General features: G+C 39.0%; 8 non-coding genes across 8 annotated transcripts; all 8 read right to left on the bottom strand.

Moving 5' to 3' along the window:
• Positions 1-10: 10 nt before the first annotated feature.
• TRNAG-UCC (transfer RNA glycine (anticodon UCC)) lies at positions 11-82 on the bottom strand. Its single transcript has one exon. It is a non-coding gene; the product is annotated as a tRNA-Gly (tRNA).
• A 1,372-nt stretch (positions 83-1,454) lies between these two features.
• On the bottom strand, positions 1,455-1,526 carry TRNAG-UCC (transfer RNA glycine (anticodon UCC)). The gene has a single exon. It is a non-coding gene; the product is annotated as a tRNA-Gly (tRNA).
• A 1,602-nt stretch (positions 1,527-3,128) lies between these two features.
• TRNAG-UCC (transfer RNA glycine (anticodon UCC)) lies at positions 3,129-3,200 on the bottom strand. Its single transcript has one exon. It is a non-coding gene; the product is annotated as a tRNA-Gly (tRNA).
• Positions 3,201-4,806: 1,606 nt separating this feature from the next.
• TRNAG-UCC (transfer RNA glycine (anticodon UCC)) lies at positions 4,807-4,878 on the bottom strand. The gene has a single exon. It is a non-coding gene; the product is annotated as a tRNA-Gly (tRNA).
• Positions 4,879-6,483: 1,605 nt separating this feature from the next.
• Positions 6,484-6,555, bottom strand: TRNAG-UCC (transfer RNA glycine (anticodon UCC)). Its single transcript has one exon. It is a non-coding gene; the product is annotated as a tRNA-Gly (tRNA).
• A 1,372-nt stretch (positions 6,556-7,927) lies between these two features.
• On the bottom strand, positions 7,928-7,999 carry TRNAG-UCC (transfer RNA glycine (anticodon UCC)). Its single transcript has one exon. It is a non-coding gene; the product is annotated as a tRNA-Gly (tRNA).
• Positions 8,000-9,392: 1,393 nt separating this feature from the next.
• On the bottom strand, positions 9,393-9,464 carry TRNAG-UCC (transfer RNA glycine (anticodon UCC)). The gene has a single exon. It is a non-coding gene; the product is annotated as a tRNA-Gly (tRNA).
• A 1,600-nt stretch (positions 9,465-11,064) lies between these two features.
• Positions 11,065-11,136, bottom strand: TRNAG-UCC (transfer RNA glycine (anticodon UCC)). The gene has a single exon. It is a non-coding gene; the product is annotated as a tRNA-Gly (tRNA).
• Between the last annotated feature and the right edge of the window lie 4,076 nt (positions 11,137-15,212).

The raw sequence follows: 15,212 nt of genomic DNA, 5'->3' as shown, positions 1-15,212 counted from the left end.
ACATAAAAACTGCGACGGCCGGGAATCGAACCCGGATCAACTGCTTGGAAGGCAGCTATGCTGACCATTATACCACCATCGCACTTGCAAACACGTGGTGCAAATAGACATTCTTGAATTTTATCCATGCCTCGACATTCCACACATGGCCAAATGAAGGCACATTGGGTTTGCACCAATCGCTTTGAAGTTTGCAGATTTTCACTGCCCTCTACTGTTAAAGTTTTGCAACATACTCGAAGGTTTCATGGGTTTTATTTTTGCAGTTTAATGATATTATTCAGATTGGGCGCAAGTTAATACGCAATTACATTTAACGATGTTGGTTCATGCGTTGTGTAGTGGTGAATTTGGATGTGTTGAGGAAGCTCAGTGACCGTTTACACATTTCTCACAGATGTGTTGGAAGAACTGTCAACAATTTTAAACTTTTCAGAAATTGCTTTTGCAATACATGCACGATCACATGAGGTGTGCTTGGTGGTTATGGCATAGTCTCCTGGTTGATGGCATGCTGATCCTTTGAATGGTGGCAAATGGTGCTAATCTCAACTCTCGTCGATGCAAAAGTACTGTACGTAGTGGAAGGTTTATCACTTACTAAGTAACTTGATGACATGGTGCAATGGAAGGTGCAAAAATAATTCAGTCTCCCGAAATCTTAACCAAATAGATATGATTCTATATTGATTCAATTAACAGTAACATTGACAACTTAGCCATAACAAATAAAAACCTGCAATGGCTGGTCTCCAAACCAAGATCAGCTGCTTCGGAGGGAGCTAAAAGAAGACAATGGTGATGGCAGTGAGAATGGTGATCATGTTGATGATTGTGTGTTTTTCCTCTTTAGAAGGTGTTTGCTTCGTATCGTCATGGACCACTATTGGGTCGTGGTTTCAGAGGGCCTCAATGTTAGTTTGGACATCTCTCCCATAAGTGCTTTACTCTTGAACCTGAAAACTCCGCGTTTGATTCTTGGAGAGACTAATGATCCCATTTAGACTTGTTTTAACATGGCACGAAAATCAAAGTAATTCGTGCATGTGAATTACATGAACATTAATAAATATTAATTTAAAAAATTTTGGTTCGAAATAATTCCCTTGAAGCAAAAAAATTAACTCAAAGCCTTTTGCATTAAATGCAAGATCTCGTATCTATAGTCCTATAGGAAAGAAGGCACCAAATAATACTCTTTTAAAGGAACACATCTGAGGAATCCCGAGTACAATATGTTTAGAACTCAGGTTTTCAAAGAATTAAGCTTATCATGAACTTGATGCTGCTGTTTGGATGATGAACCATTGTATGATCAAGTATGCTGGATCTGACGATCTTTATTGGTCATGAATCAATTTCGTCTTCAAATGAAAAGCAAATTGAATCTGACTCAAAACTGACTCCATGATACACAACTAATTTTAACATTCATTCACTGGTAACATAAAAACTGCGACGGCCGGGAATCGAACCCGGATCAACTGCTTGGAAGGCAGCTATGCTGACCATTATACCACCATCGCACTTGCAGACAGATGGTGCAAATAGACAGTCTTGAATTTTATCCATGCTACGACATTCCACAAATGCAAAATGAAGGCACATTGGGTTTGCACAATCGCTTTGAAGTTTGCAGATTTTTCACTGCCCTCTACTGTTAAAGTTTTGCAACATACTCGAAGGTTTCATGGGTTTTATTTTTGCAGTTTTATGATATTATTCAGATTGGGCGCAAGTTAATACGCAATTACATTTAACGATGTTGGTTCATGCGGTGTGTAGTGGTGAATTTGGATGTGTTGAGGAAGCTCAGTGACCGTTTACACATTTCTCACAGATGTGTTGGAAGAACTGTCAACAATTTTAAACTTTTCAGAAATTGCTTTTGCAATACATGCACGATCACATGAGGTGTGCTTGGTGGTTATGGCATAGTCTCCTGGTTGATGGCATGCTGATCCTTTGAATGGTGGCAAATGGTGCTAATCTCAACTCTCGTCAATGCAAAAGTACTGTACGTAGTGGAAGGTTTATCACTTACTAAGTTACTTGATGACATGGTGCAATGGAAGGTGCAAAAATAATTCAGTCTCCCGAAATCTTAACCTAATAGATATGATTCTATATTGATTCAATTAACAGTAACATTGCCAACTCAGCCATAACAAATAAAAACCTGCAATGGCTGGTCTCCAAACCCAGATTAGCTGCTAATGAGGTAGCTAAGCTGACCAGTTTGCCAACAACACAGAGTGCTGTAATGTCAGCCATGTCACGACGCAACTATTCAAATGAAGCTACATTGGATATTTCAGATTGTTATGAAGCATGTCTCTCTATGAATGCCCTTTACTGGTACATGGTAACGGTATGTTGAAAGTGTGTAGAGCTTCAACCAAATTTAAGTGCGAATTACGAGCAATGATGACAATGATGATGATTGAAAACAATGGTGATGGCAGTGAGAATGGTGATCATGTTGATGAATGTGTGTTTGTCCTCTTTAGAAGGCGTTTGCTTCGTATCGTCATGGACCACTGTTTGGTCGTGGTTTCAGAGGGCCTCAATGTTAGCTTGGACATATCTCCCATAAGTGCTGTCCTGTTGAACCTGAAAACTCCACGTTTGATTCTTGGAGAGACTAATAATCCTTTGACTCTTTATTATCATGGTTGAGACTTGTTTTAACATGGCAGGAAAATAAAAGTCATTGCTGCATGCGAATTTCATGAACATTAATAAATATTAATGAAACATTTTTGGTTAGAAAAAATCCCTTGAAGCAATAAAGTTAACTCAAACCCTTTTCCATTAAATGCAAGATCTCGTATCTATTGTCACATATTAAAGAAGGCACCAAATAATACTCTTTTAAAGGAACACATCTGAGGAATCCCGAGTACAATATGTTTAGAACTCAGGTTTTCAAAGAATGAAGCTTATCATGAACTTGATGCTGCTGTTTGGATAATGAACCATGGTATGATCAAGTATGCTGGATCTGACTATCTTTATTGGTCATGAATCATTTTCGTCTTCAAATGAAAAGCAAATTGAATCTGACTCAAAACTGACTCCAGAATACACACCTAATTTTAACATTTACTCAGTGGTAACATAAAAACTGCGACGGCCGGGTATCGAACCCGGATCAACTGCTTGGAAGGCAGCTATGCTGACCATTATACCACCATCGCACTTACAGACACATGGCGCAAATAGACATTCTTGAATTTTATCCATGCCTCGGCATTCCACACATGGCCAAATGAAGGCACATTGGGTTTGCACCAATCGCTTTGAAGTTTGCAGATTTTCACTGCCCTCTACTGTTAAAGTTTTGCAACATACTCGAAGGTTTCATGGGTTTTATTTTTTAGTTTTATAATAATATTATTCAGATTGGGCGCAAGTTAATACGCAATTACATTTAACGATGTTGGTTCATGCGTTGTGTAGTGGTGAATTTGGATGTGTTGAGGAAGCTCAGTGACCGTTTACACATTTCTCACAGATGTGTTGGAAGAACTGTCAACAATTTTAAACTTTTCAGAAATTGCTTTTGCAATACATGCACGATCACATGAGGTGTGCTTGGTGGTTATGGCATAGTCTCCTGGTTGATGGCATGCTGATCCTTTGAATGGTGGCAAATGGTGCTAATCTCAAATCTCGTCGATGCAAAAGTACTGTACGTAGTGGGAGGTTTATCACTTACTAAGTAACTTGATGACATGGTGCAATGGAAGGTGCAAAAATAATTCAGTCTCCCGAAATCTTAACCAAATAGATATGATTCTATATTGATTCAATTAACAGTAACATTGACAACTTAGCCATAACAAATAAAAACCTGCAATGGCTGGTCTCCAAACCCAGATCAGCTGCTTAGGAGGCAGCTAAAATGACCAGTTGCCACCAACACAGAGTGGTGTGATGTCAACCATGTCACCACACAACCATCGAAAGGAAGGCACATTGGAGATTTAAGATTGTTATAATGCAAGTCTCTATTTGAATGTTCTGTACTGGTAGATGGTAGCGGTATGTTGAAAGTGTGTAGAGCTTTTAACCAAATTAAAGTGCGAATTAAGAGCAATGATGACAGTGATGATAATTGAAAACAATGGTGATGGCAGTGAGAACGATGATCATGTTGATGATTGTGTGTTTGTCCTCTTTAGAAGGTGTTTGCTTCGTATCGTCATGGACCACTGTTGGGTCGTGGTTTCAGAGGGCCTCAATGTTAGCTTGGACATCTCTCCCATAAGTGCTCCCCTGTTGAACCTGAAAACTCCACGTTTGATTCTTGGAGAGACTAATAATCCTATGACTCATTATTATCATGGTTTAGACTTGTTTTAACATGGCAGGAAAATAAAAGTAATTACTGCATGCGAATTTCATGAACATTAATAAATATTAATTAAACATTTTTTGGTTAGAAAAAATCTCTTGAAGCAATAAAGTTAACTCAAAGCCTTTTGCATTAAATGCAAGATCTCGTATCTATTGTCATAAAGGAAAGAAGGCACCAAATAATACTCTTTCACAGGAACGCATCTGAGGAATCCCGAGTAAAATATATTTAGAACTCAGGTTTTCAAAGAATGAAGCTTAACATGAACTTGATGCTGCTGTTTGGATGATGAACCATGGTATGAGCAAGTATGCTGGATCTGAAGATGTTTATTGGTCATGAATCAATTTCGTCTTCAAATGAAAAGCAAATTGAATCTGACTCAAAACTGACTCCATGATACACAACTAATTTTAACATTAATTCAGTGGTAACATAAAAACTGCGACGGCCGGGAATCGAACCCGGATCAACTGCTTGGAAGGCAGCTATGCTGACCATTATACCACCATCGCACTTGCAGACACATGGTGCAAATAGACAGTCTTGAATTTTATCCATGCCACGACATTCCACACATGGCCAAATGAAGGCACATTGGGTTTGCACAATCGCTTTGAAGTTTGCAGATTTTCACTGCCCTCTGCTGTTAAAGTTTTGCAACATACTCGAAGGTTTCATGGGTTTTATTTTTGCAGTTTTATGAAATTATTCAGATTGGGCGCAAGTTAATACGCAATTACATTTAACGATGTTGGTTCATGCGGTGTGTAGTGGTGAATTTGGATGTGTTGAGGAAGCTCAGTGACCGTTTACACATTTCTCACAGATGTGTTGGAAGAACTGTCAACAATTTTAAACTTTTCAGAAATTGCTTTTGCAATACATGCACGATCACATGAGGTGTGCTTGGTGGTTATGGCATAGTCTCCTGGTTGATGGCATGCTGATCCTTTGAATGTTGGCAAATGGTGCTAATCTCAACTCTCGTCAATGCAAAAGTACTGTATGTAGTGGAAGGTTTATCACTTAATAAGTAACTTTATAACATGGTGCAATGGAAGGTGCAAAAATAAGCCAGTCTCTCGAAACCTTAATAAAATAAATATGATTCTATATTGATTCAATTAACAGTAACATTAACAACTCAGCCAAAACAAATAAAAGTATGCAATGGCTGGTCTCCAAACCCAGATCAGCTGCTAAGGAGGTAGCTAAGCTGACCAGTTTGCCAACAACACAGAGTGCTGTAATGTCAGCCATGTCACGACGCAACTATCCAAATGAAGCTACATTGGAGATTTCAGATTGATATGAAGCATGTCTCTCTTTTTGAATGCCGTTTACTGGTACATGGTAGCGGTATGTTGAAAGTGTGTAGAGCTTCAACCAAATTTAATTGCGAATTAAGAGCAATGATGACAGTGATGATGATTGAAAACAATGGTGATGGCAGTGAGAACGATGATCATGTTGATGATTGTGTGTTTGTCCTCTTTAGAAGGTGTTTGCTTCGTATCGTCATGGACCACTGTTGGGTCGTGGTTTCAGAGGGCCTCAATGTTAGCTTGGACATCTCTCCCATAAGTGCTCTCCTGTTGAACCTGAAAACTCCACGTTTGATTCTTGGAGAGACTAATAATCCTATGACTCATTATTATCATGGTTTAGACTTGTTTTAACATGGCAGGAAAATAAAAGTAATTCCTGCATGCGAATTTCATGAACATTAATAAATATTAATTAAACATTTTTTGGTTAGAAAAAATCTCTTGAAGCAATAAAGTTAACTCAAAGCCTTTTGCATTAAATGCAAGATCTCGTATCTATTGTCATAAAGGAAAGAAGGCACCAAATAATACTCTTTCACAGGAACGCATCTGAGGAATCCCGAGTAAAATATATTTAGAACTCAGGTTTTCAAAGAATGAAGCTTAACATGAACTTAATGCTGCTGTTTGGATGATGAACCATGGTATGATCAAGTATGCTGTATATGACGATCTTTATTGGTCATGAATCATTTTCGTCTTCAAATGAAAAACAAATTGAATCTGACTCAAAACTGACTCCATGATACACAACTAATTTTAACATTAATTCAGTGGTAACATAAAAACTGCGACGGCCGGGAATCGAACCCGGATCAACTGCTTGGAAGGCAGCTATGCTGACCATTATACCACCATCGCACTTGCAAACACGTGGCGCAAATAGACATTCTTGAATTTTATCCATGCCTCGACATTCCACACATGGCCAAATGAAGGCACATTGGGTTTGCACCAATCGCTTTGAAGTTTGCAGATTTTCACTGCCCTCTACTGTTAAAGTTTTGCAACATACTCGAAGGTTTCATGGGTTTTATTTTTGCAGTTTAATGATATTATTCAGATTGGGCGCAAGTTAATACGCAATTACATTTAACGATGTTGGTTCATGCGTTGTGTAGTGGTGAATTTGGATGTGTTGAGGAAGCTCAGTGACCGTTTACACATTTCTCACAGATGTGTTGGAAGAACTGTCAACAATTTTAAACTTTTCAGAAATTGCTTTTGCAATACATGCACGATCACATGAGGTGTGCTTGGTGGTTATGGCATAGTCTCCTGGTTGATGGCATGCTGATCCTTTGAATGTTGGCAAATGGTGCTAATCTCAACTCTCGTCGATGCAAAAGTACTGTACGTAGTGGAAGGTTTATCACTTACTAAGTAACTTGATGACATGGTGCAATGGAAGGTGCAAAAATAATTCAGTCGACCTAAATCTTAACCAAATAGATATGATTCTATATTGATTCAATTAACAGTAACATTGACAACTTAGCCATAACAAATAAAAACCTGCAATGGCTGGTCTCCAAACCAAGATCAGCTGCTTCGGAGGGAGCTAAAAGAAGACAATGGTGATGGCAGTGAGAATGGTGATCATGTTGATGATTGTGTGTTTTTCCTCTTTAGAAGGTGTTTGCTTCGTATCGTCATGGACCACTATTGGGTCGTGGTTTCAGAGGGCCTCAATGTTAGCTTGGACATCTCTCCCATAAGTGCTTTACTCTTGAACCTGAAAACTCCGCGTTTGATTCTTGGAGAGACTAATGATCCCATTTAGACTTGTTTTAACATGGCACGAAAAGCAAAGTAATTCGTGCATGTGAATTACATGAACATTAATAAATATTAATTTAAAAAATTTTGGTTCGAAATAATTCCCTTGAAGCAAAAAAATTAACTCAAAGCCTTTTGCATTAAATGCAAGATCTCGTATCTATAGTCCTATAGGAAAGAAGGCACCAAATAATACTCTTTTAAAGGAACACATCTGAGGAATCCCGAGTACAATATGTTTAGAACTCAGGTTTTCAAAGAATGAAGCTTATCATGAACTTGATGCTGCTGTTTGGATAATGAACCATGGTATGATCAAGTATGCTGGATCTGACGATCTTTATTGGTCATGAATCATTTTCGTCTTCAAATGAAAAGCAAATTGAATCTGACTCAAAACTGACTCCAGAATACACACCTAATTTTAACATTTACTCAGTGGTAACATAAAAACTGCGACGGCCGGGAATCGAACCCGGATCAACTGCTTGGAAGGCAGCTATGCTGACCATTATACCACCATCGCACTTACAGACACATGGCGCAAATAGACATTCTTGAATTTTATTCATGCCTCGACATTCCACACATGGCCAAATGAAGGCACATTGGGTTTGCACCAATCGCTTTGAAGTTTGCAGATTTTCGCTGCCCTCTACTGTTAAAGTTTTGCAACATACTCGAAGGTTTCAGAGGTTTTATTTTTTAGTTTTATTATAATATTATTCAGATTGGGCGCAAGTTAATACGCAATTACATTTAACGATGTTGGTTCATGCGTTGTGTTGTGGTGAATTTGGATGTGTTGAGGAAGCTCAGTGACCGTTTACACATTTCTCAGAGATGTGTTGGAAGAACTGTCAACAATTTTAAACTTTTCAGAAATTGCTTTTGCAATACATGCACGATCACATGAGGTGTGCTTGGTGGTTATGGCATAGTCTCCTGGTTGATGGCATGCTGATCCTTTGAATGGTGGGAAATGGTGCTAATCTCAACTCTCGTCGATGCAAAAGTACTGTACGTAGTGGAAGGTTTTTCACTTACTAAGTAACTTGATGACATGGTGCAATGGAAGGTGCAAAAATAATTCAGTCTCCCGAAATCTTAACCAAATAGATATGATTCTATATTGATTCAATTAACAGTAACATTGACAACTTAGCCATAACAAATAAAAACCTGCAATGGCTGGTCTCCAAACCAAGATCAGCTGCTTCGGAGGGAGCTAAAAGAAGACAATGGTGATGGCAGTGAGAATGGTGATCATGTTGATGATTGTGTGTTTTTCCTCTTTAGAAGGTGTTTGCTTCGTATCGTCATGGATCACTATTGGGTCGTGGTTTCAGAGGGCCTCAATGTTAGCTTGGACATCTCTCCCATAAGTGCTTTACTCTTGAACCTGAAAACTCCGCGTTTGATTCTTGGAGAGACTAATGATCCCATGACTCATTATTATCATGGTTTAGACTTGTTTTAACATGGCACGAAAATCAAAGTAATTCGTGCATGTGAATTACATGAACATTCATAAATATTAATTTAAAAAATTTTGGTTCGAAATAATTCCCTTGAAGCAAAAAAATTAACTCAAAGCCTTTTGCATTAAATGCAAGATCTCGTATCTATAGTCCTATAGGAAAGAAGGCACCAAATGATACTCTTTTAAAGGAACACATCTGAGGAATCCCGAGTACAATATGTTTAGAACTCAGGTTTTCAAAAAATTAAGCTTATCATGAACTTGATGCTGCTGTTTGGATGATGAACCATGGTATGATCAAGTATGCTGGATCTGACGATCTTTATTGGTCATGAATCAATTTCGTCTTCAAATGAAAAGCAAATTGAATCTGACTCAAAACTGACTCCATGATACGCTCCTAATTTTAACATTCATTCACTCGTAACATAAAAACTGCGACGGCCGGGAATCGAACCCGGATCAACTGCTTGGAAGGCAGCTATGCTGACCATTATACCACCATCGCACTTGCAGACACATGGTGCAAATAGACAATCTTGAATTTTATCCATGCTACGACATTCCACAAATGCAAAATGAAGGCACATTGGGTTTGCACAATCGCTTTGAAGTTTGCAGATTTTCACTGCCCTCTACTGTTAAAGTTTTGCAACATACTCGAAGGTTTCATGGGTTTTATTTTTGCAGTTTTATGATATTATTCAGATTGGGCGCAAGTTAATACGCAATTACATTTAACGATGTTGGCTCATGCGGTGTGTAGTGGTGAATTTGGATGTGTTGAGGAAGCTCAGTGACCGTTTACACATTTCTCACAGATGTGTTGGAAGAACTGTCAACAATTTTAAACTTTTCAGAAATTGCTTTTGCAATACATGCACGATCACATGAGGTGTGCTTGGTGGTTATGGCATAGTCTCCTGGTTGATGGCATGCTGATCCTTTGAATGGTGGCAAATGGTGCTAATCTCAACTCTCGTCAATGCAAAAGTACTGCACGTATTGGAAGGTTTATCACTTACTAAGTAACTTGATGACATGGTGCAATGGAAGGTGCAAAAATAATCCAGTCTCTCGTAATCTTATCCAAAGAGATATGATTCTATATTGATTCAATTAACAGTAACATTAACAACTCAGCCATAAGAAATAAAAGCCTGCAATAGCTAGTCTCCAAACCCAGATTAGCTGCTAAGGAGGTAGCTAAGCTGACCAGTTTGCCACCAACGCAGAGTGCTGTAATGTCAGCCATGTCACAACACAACTATCAAAATGAAGGTACATTGGAGATTTTAGATTGTTATGAAGCATGTCTCTCTTTTAATGTTCTGTCCCTGTACATGGTAGCGGTATGTTGAAAGTGTGTATAGCTTTTAACCAAATTTAAATGCAAATTAAGAACAATGATGACAGTGATGATGATTGAAGACAACGGTGATGGCAGTGAGAACGGTGATCATGTTGATGATTGCATGTTTGTCCTCTTTAGAAGGTGTTTGATTCGTATCGTCATGGACCACTGTTGGGTCGTGGTTTCAGAAAGCCTCAATGTTAGCTTGGACACCTCTCCCATAAGTGCTGTCCCGTTGAACCTGAAAACTCCACGTTTGATTCTTGGAGAGACTAATAAACCTATGACTCATTATTATCATGGTTTATACTTGTTTTAACATAGCAGGAAAATAAAAGCCATTCGTGCATGCGAATTTCATGAACATTAATAAATATTAATTATAAATTTTTTTGTTAGAAAAAATACCTTGAAAAAAAGTTAACTCAAAGCCATTGGCATTAAATGCAAGATCTCGAATCTATTGTCATATAGGAAGGAAGGCACCAAATAATACTCTTTAACAGGAACACATCTGAGGAATCCCGAGTACAATATATTTAGAACTCAGGTTTTCAAAAAATGAATCTTAACATTAATTTGATGCAGCTGTTTGGATGATGAACCATGGTATGATCAAGTATGCTTGATATGACGATCCTTATTGGTCATGATAAATTTTTGTCTTCAAATGAAAAGCAAATTGAATCTGACTGAAAACTGACTCCAGGATACACTCCTAATTTTAACATTCATTAAGTGGTAACATAAAAACTGCGACGGCCGGGAATCGAACCCGGATCAACTGCTTGGAAGGCAGCTATGCTGACCATTATACCACCATCGCACTGGCAGACACACTGCGCAAATAGACAATCTTGAATTTTATCCATGCCACGACATTCCACACATGGCAAAATGAAGGCACATTGGGTTGGCACAATCGCTTTGAAGTTTGCAGATTTTCACTGCCCTCTACTGTTAAAGTTTTGCAACATACCAGAAGGGTTCAGAGGTTTATTTTTGTTTATGATAATATTATTCAGATTGGGTGCAAGTTGATACGTAATTACATTTAAAGATGTTGGTTCATGCGGTGTGTAGTGGTGAATTTGGATGTTTTGAGGAAGCTCAGTGACCGTTTACACATTTCTCACAGTTGTGTTGGAAGAACTGTCAACAAATCTAAACTTAAAACAAAATGTTTTTGCAATACATGCACGATCACATGAGGTGTGCTTGGTGGTTATAGCATATCCTCCTGGTTGATGGTATGCTGATTCTTTGAATGGTGGCAAATGGTGCTAATCTAAACTCTCGTCAATGCAAAAGTACTGAACGTAATGGAAGGTTTATCACTTAATAAGTAACTTTATAACATGGTGCAAAGGAAGGTGCAAAAATAAGCCAGTCTCTCTAAATCTTAACCAAATCAATATGATTATATATTGATTCAATTAACAGTAGCATTAACAACTCAGCCAAAACAAATAAAAGCCTGCAATGGCTGGTCTCCAAACCCAGATTAGCTGCTTAGGAGGTAGCTCGTTTGCCACCAACACAGAGTGTGCTGTAATGTCAGCCATGTCACGACACAACTATCAAAAGGAAGGCACATTTCAGATTTCAGATTGTTATGAAGCATGTCTCTCTTTGAATGCCCTTTACTGGTACATGGTAGCGGTATGTTGAAAGTGTGTAGAGCTTTTAACTAAATTTAAGTGCGAATTAAGAGCAATGATGACAGTGATGATGACTGAAGACAATGGTGATGGCAATGAGAACGGTGATAATGTTGATGATTGTGTGTTTGTCCTCTTTAGAAGGTGTTTGCTTCGTATCCTCATGGACCACTGTTGGGTCGTTGTTTCAGAGGGCCTCAATGTTAGATTGGACATCTCTCCCATAAGTGCTGTCCTGTTGAACCTGAAAACTCCACGTTTGATTCTTGGAGAGACTAATAATCCCATCACTCATGATTATCATGGTGTAGACTTGTTTTAACATTGCAGGAAAATAAAAGTCATTCCTGCATGCGAATTTCATGAACATTAATAAATATTAATTCACCTTTTTTGTATCTTAGCTCTTTCGGTAAAGTCACGTTGAAGGGAAACAATAAAATAATAAAATATATATAAAACAATAAAAATTCTCACGACGTTTCGACCATAACACAAACGGTCGTCATCAGGTGTGTCGGTTTGCATAAATTTAGTTATTTTTAAACGGTGTATTTATTTATTTAAAAAACGTCAGCGCCACGCGCAGCGATTTGACAGTTTATTTAGAAGGACTATCCTATCTATGTTCTGATAAGAAGAGGGGGGAGACGAAAAATTAATGTATGCTGTCTGAAAGCCATTGTAAGCGTGAACAATCAATTAAGACGTGAAATGGTTTATCAAATCTTTCCAATGATTGCTAAGCCAGAATCCATCTTCTCGGTTGAAATTGTCTCTGTGCTGGTATATGTGGACAACCTCATGAACGAATCTCTCATGGTAGCCAGATGGCTTACACAGAACCTCTGTCTTGGAAAAGTTAATGTCATGTGAGCCTACTGAATTATAACAATGATCTGCCAAGGCTGAGGTGTTGGCCCTACCGTGTTTAAGGTCCGCTTTGTGTTCACGAATGCGGTCCGAGACATGGCGTTTGGTTTCTCCAATGTAACTACTACCACAGAGGCAACTTAGCTTGTAGACACCAGGGTACTGTATGTCCGGAATCACATCTTTTACAGACGGAACCAGATCACGGATTTTATGTAATGTGTTGAAACGGACCTGGATCTTATGTTTATTAAAGATTTTGGAGATCTTTTTTGTGATCCCCGCAATGTAGGGTAAAGTGATGGTTTTGAAAGGCTCTTCAAGAGGGTCCTTCTTCATGGTTTGAGTGATAGCTTTGCGGATTGTATAGTCGGAGTAACCATTAGCCTTAAGAGCTTGGTGTACGTGCTTGAGTTCACTGCCTATGTGTTCCTGGTCGGATATGCATTGGGCTCTATGATACAGAGTCTTGATGAGAGAGTTCTTCTGTGATGGATGGTGGTGGGAATCCGGTTTCAGATATTCATCCGTATGGGTAGCTTTCCTGTAGATAGAGTGGCTCATTGAACCATCAGGTCTCTTTTTAATTAGGACATCCAAAAAGGTAGCTTGCCATCTTTTTCGACTTCCATGGTAATTCTGATGGCTGGGTGTATGGAATTGATGTGGTAGAAGAATTGGTCTAGAGCAGGCCGGCCATGTGGCCAGATGACAAAAGTGTCATCCACGTACCTCTTCCATAAGGTTGGGCGCAGAGTGGCAGTCTGGATGGCGTCAGTCTCAAATTTCTCCATGAAAATGTTGGCTATAACCGGAGATAGGGGGGAGCCCATTGGGGTGCCCTCAGTTTGTTTGTAGAAAGTTCCATTCCAAGTGAAGTATGTATTGGTTAAACAGTGTCTCACCAGGGGGGGTACCTCAGTGTTTAGTCCTTGATGAACCAAGTCTTCAATGATTGCGATGGTGTCAGGTACAGGAACCTTGGTGAATAAGGAGACTACATCAAAACTGACAAGCAAGTCGTCTGGGGACAGGGAAATACCTTTGATTGTCGATACCAGGTGAGTAGAATTTTGTACCGCAGAGGTGGTTTGTCCAGTGAAAGGACGCAGGATTTCAGACAAAAAACGAGCCAGTTTGTATGTGGGGGAGTTGATAGTAGAGACGATGGGACGAAGGGGTCTATCTACTTTATGTATTTTTGGTAAGCCGTATAATCTTGGTGGCCTGGCAGCAGAAGGTTTCAACGAAAACTGTTTAGATTGATCAATTAATGCGGTTGAATCAGAAATTATTTTGTTGGTTTGTGTGACGAGGCTGTTGGTGGGATCTCTTTTTATTGTTGTATAACTACCATCGTCGAGTAATTCTTTAATTTTGTTGTTGTATTCTATTTTATCCATGATGACAGTAGCATTGCCCTTGTCAGCTGAGAGGACTACAATATCATTCCTCTTTTTAATTTATATAATTCAAAACGCTCATCTTTGCTGAGGTTGCTAGCTGGCATCTTAGCGTTTTTGAGGGTTGCAGCGATTTCAGATCTTGCTACGTCTGCAGCGATGTGACCCAGGCCCCTGAGAGCAACGTCTACTTGGGCAATTATATCATTAACTGGTATGTGTTTAGGTGTGACTGCAAAGTTTAGACCTTTAGCTAAAATGGATTTCAGACCATCAGAAATAGAACTGTTACTGCGATTAATTACGACTTTGTTAACGTCTAACTTTTTGGTGTGTGGGTCCAGTCTTTTGTTGAAGAGGAGGTTAAATTTGCAAATCAGGTTGTCCTTACATTTGGTTGACATAGTAGCAGCTGAAGAGGCAGTCATATTGTCTACATGTTCCCAATCCGATGTGGACATTGTTGCCGTCAATGATAAGTGTGATTTGTAGAGTGTCTTGTCTAACTGATCTAGTTCGGTGCATATAAGTCTGATTTTTTCTGAGATAAGAGCTAAGCTAGTTTTGAAAATAATTCGTTTCGCATTAGAAGAAGTTACAGCAGCAGAGGTCAGTGTAAATGCGATGCCGCGACTCTGGGGTAATACCAATCAAAACTGACTCCATGATACACTCCTAATTTTAACATTCATTCAGTAGTAACACAAAAACTGCGACGGCCGGGAATCGAAGCCGGATCAACTCCTTGAAAGGCAGCTATGCTGACCATTATACCACCATCGCACTTGCAGACACAGGGCGCAAATAGACAGTCTTGAATTTTATCCATTCCACGACATTCCACAGATGGCAAAATGAAGGCACATTGGGTTGGTACTATCGCATTGAAGTTTGCAGATTTTTCACTGCCCTCTCCTTTTAAAGTTCTGCAACATACTGGAAGGTTTTGTAGGTTTTAATCATTT

This window comes from Petromyzon marinus, chromosome 35 (genome assembly GCF_048934315.1).
Source record: "Petromyzon marinus isolate PM22_M1 ecotype Great Lakes invasive population chromosome 35, UKy_Petmar_22M1.pri1.0, whole genome shotgun sequence".
NCBI lineage: Eukaryota > Metazoa > Chordata > Hyperoartia > Petromyzontiformes > Petromyzontidae > Petromyzon > Petromyzon marinus.
The sequence above is the reverse complement of the archived record's forward strand: the minus strand, read 5'-3'. Positions and strand labels throughout refer to the sequence as shown.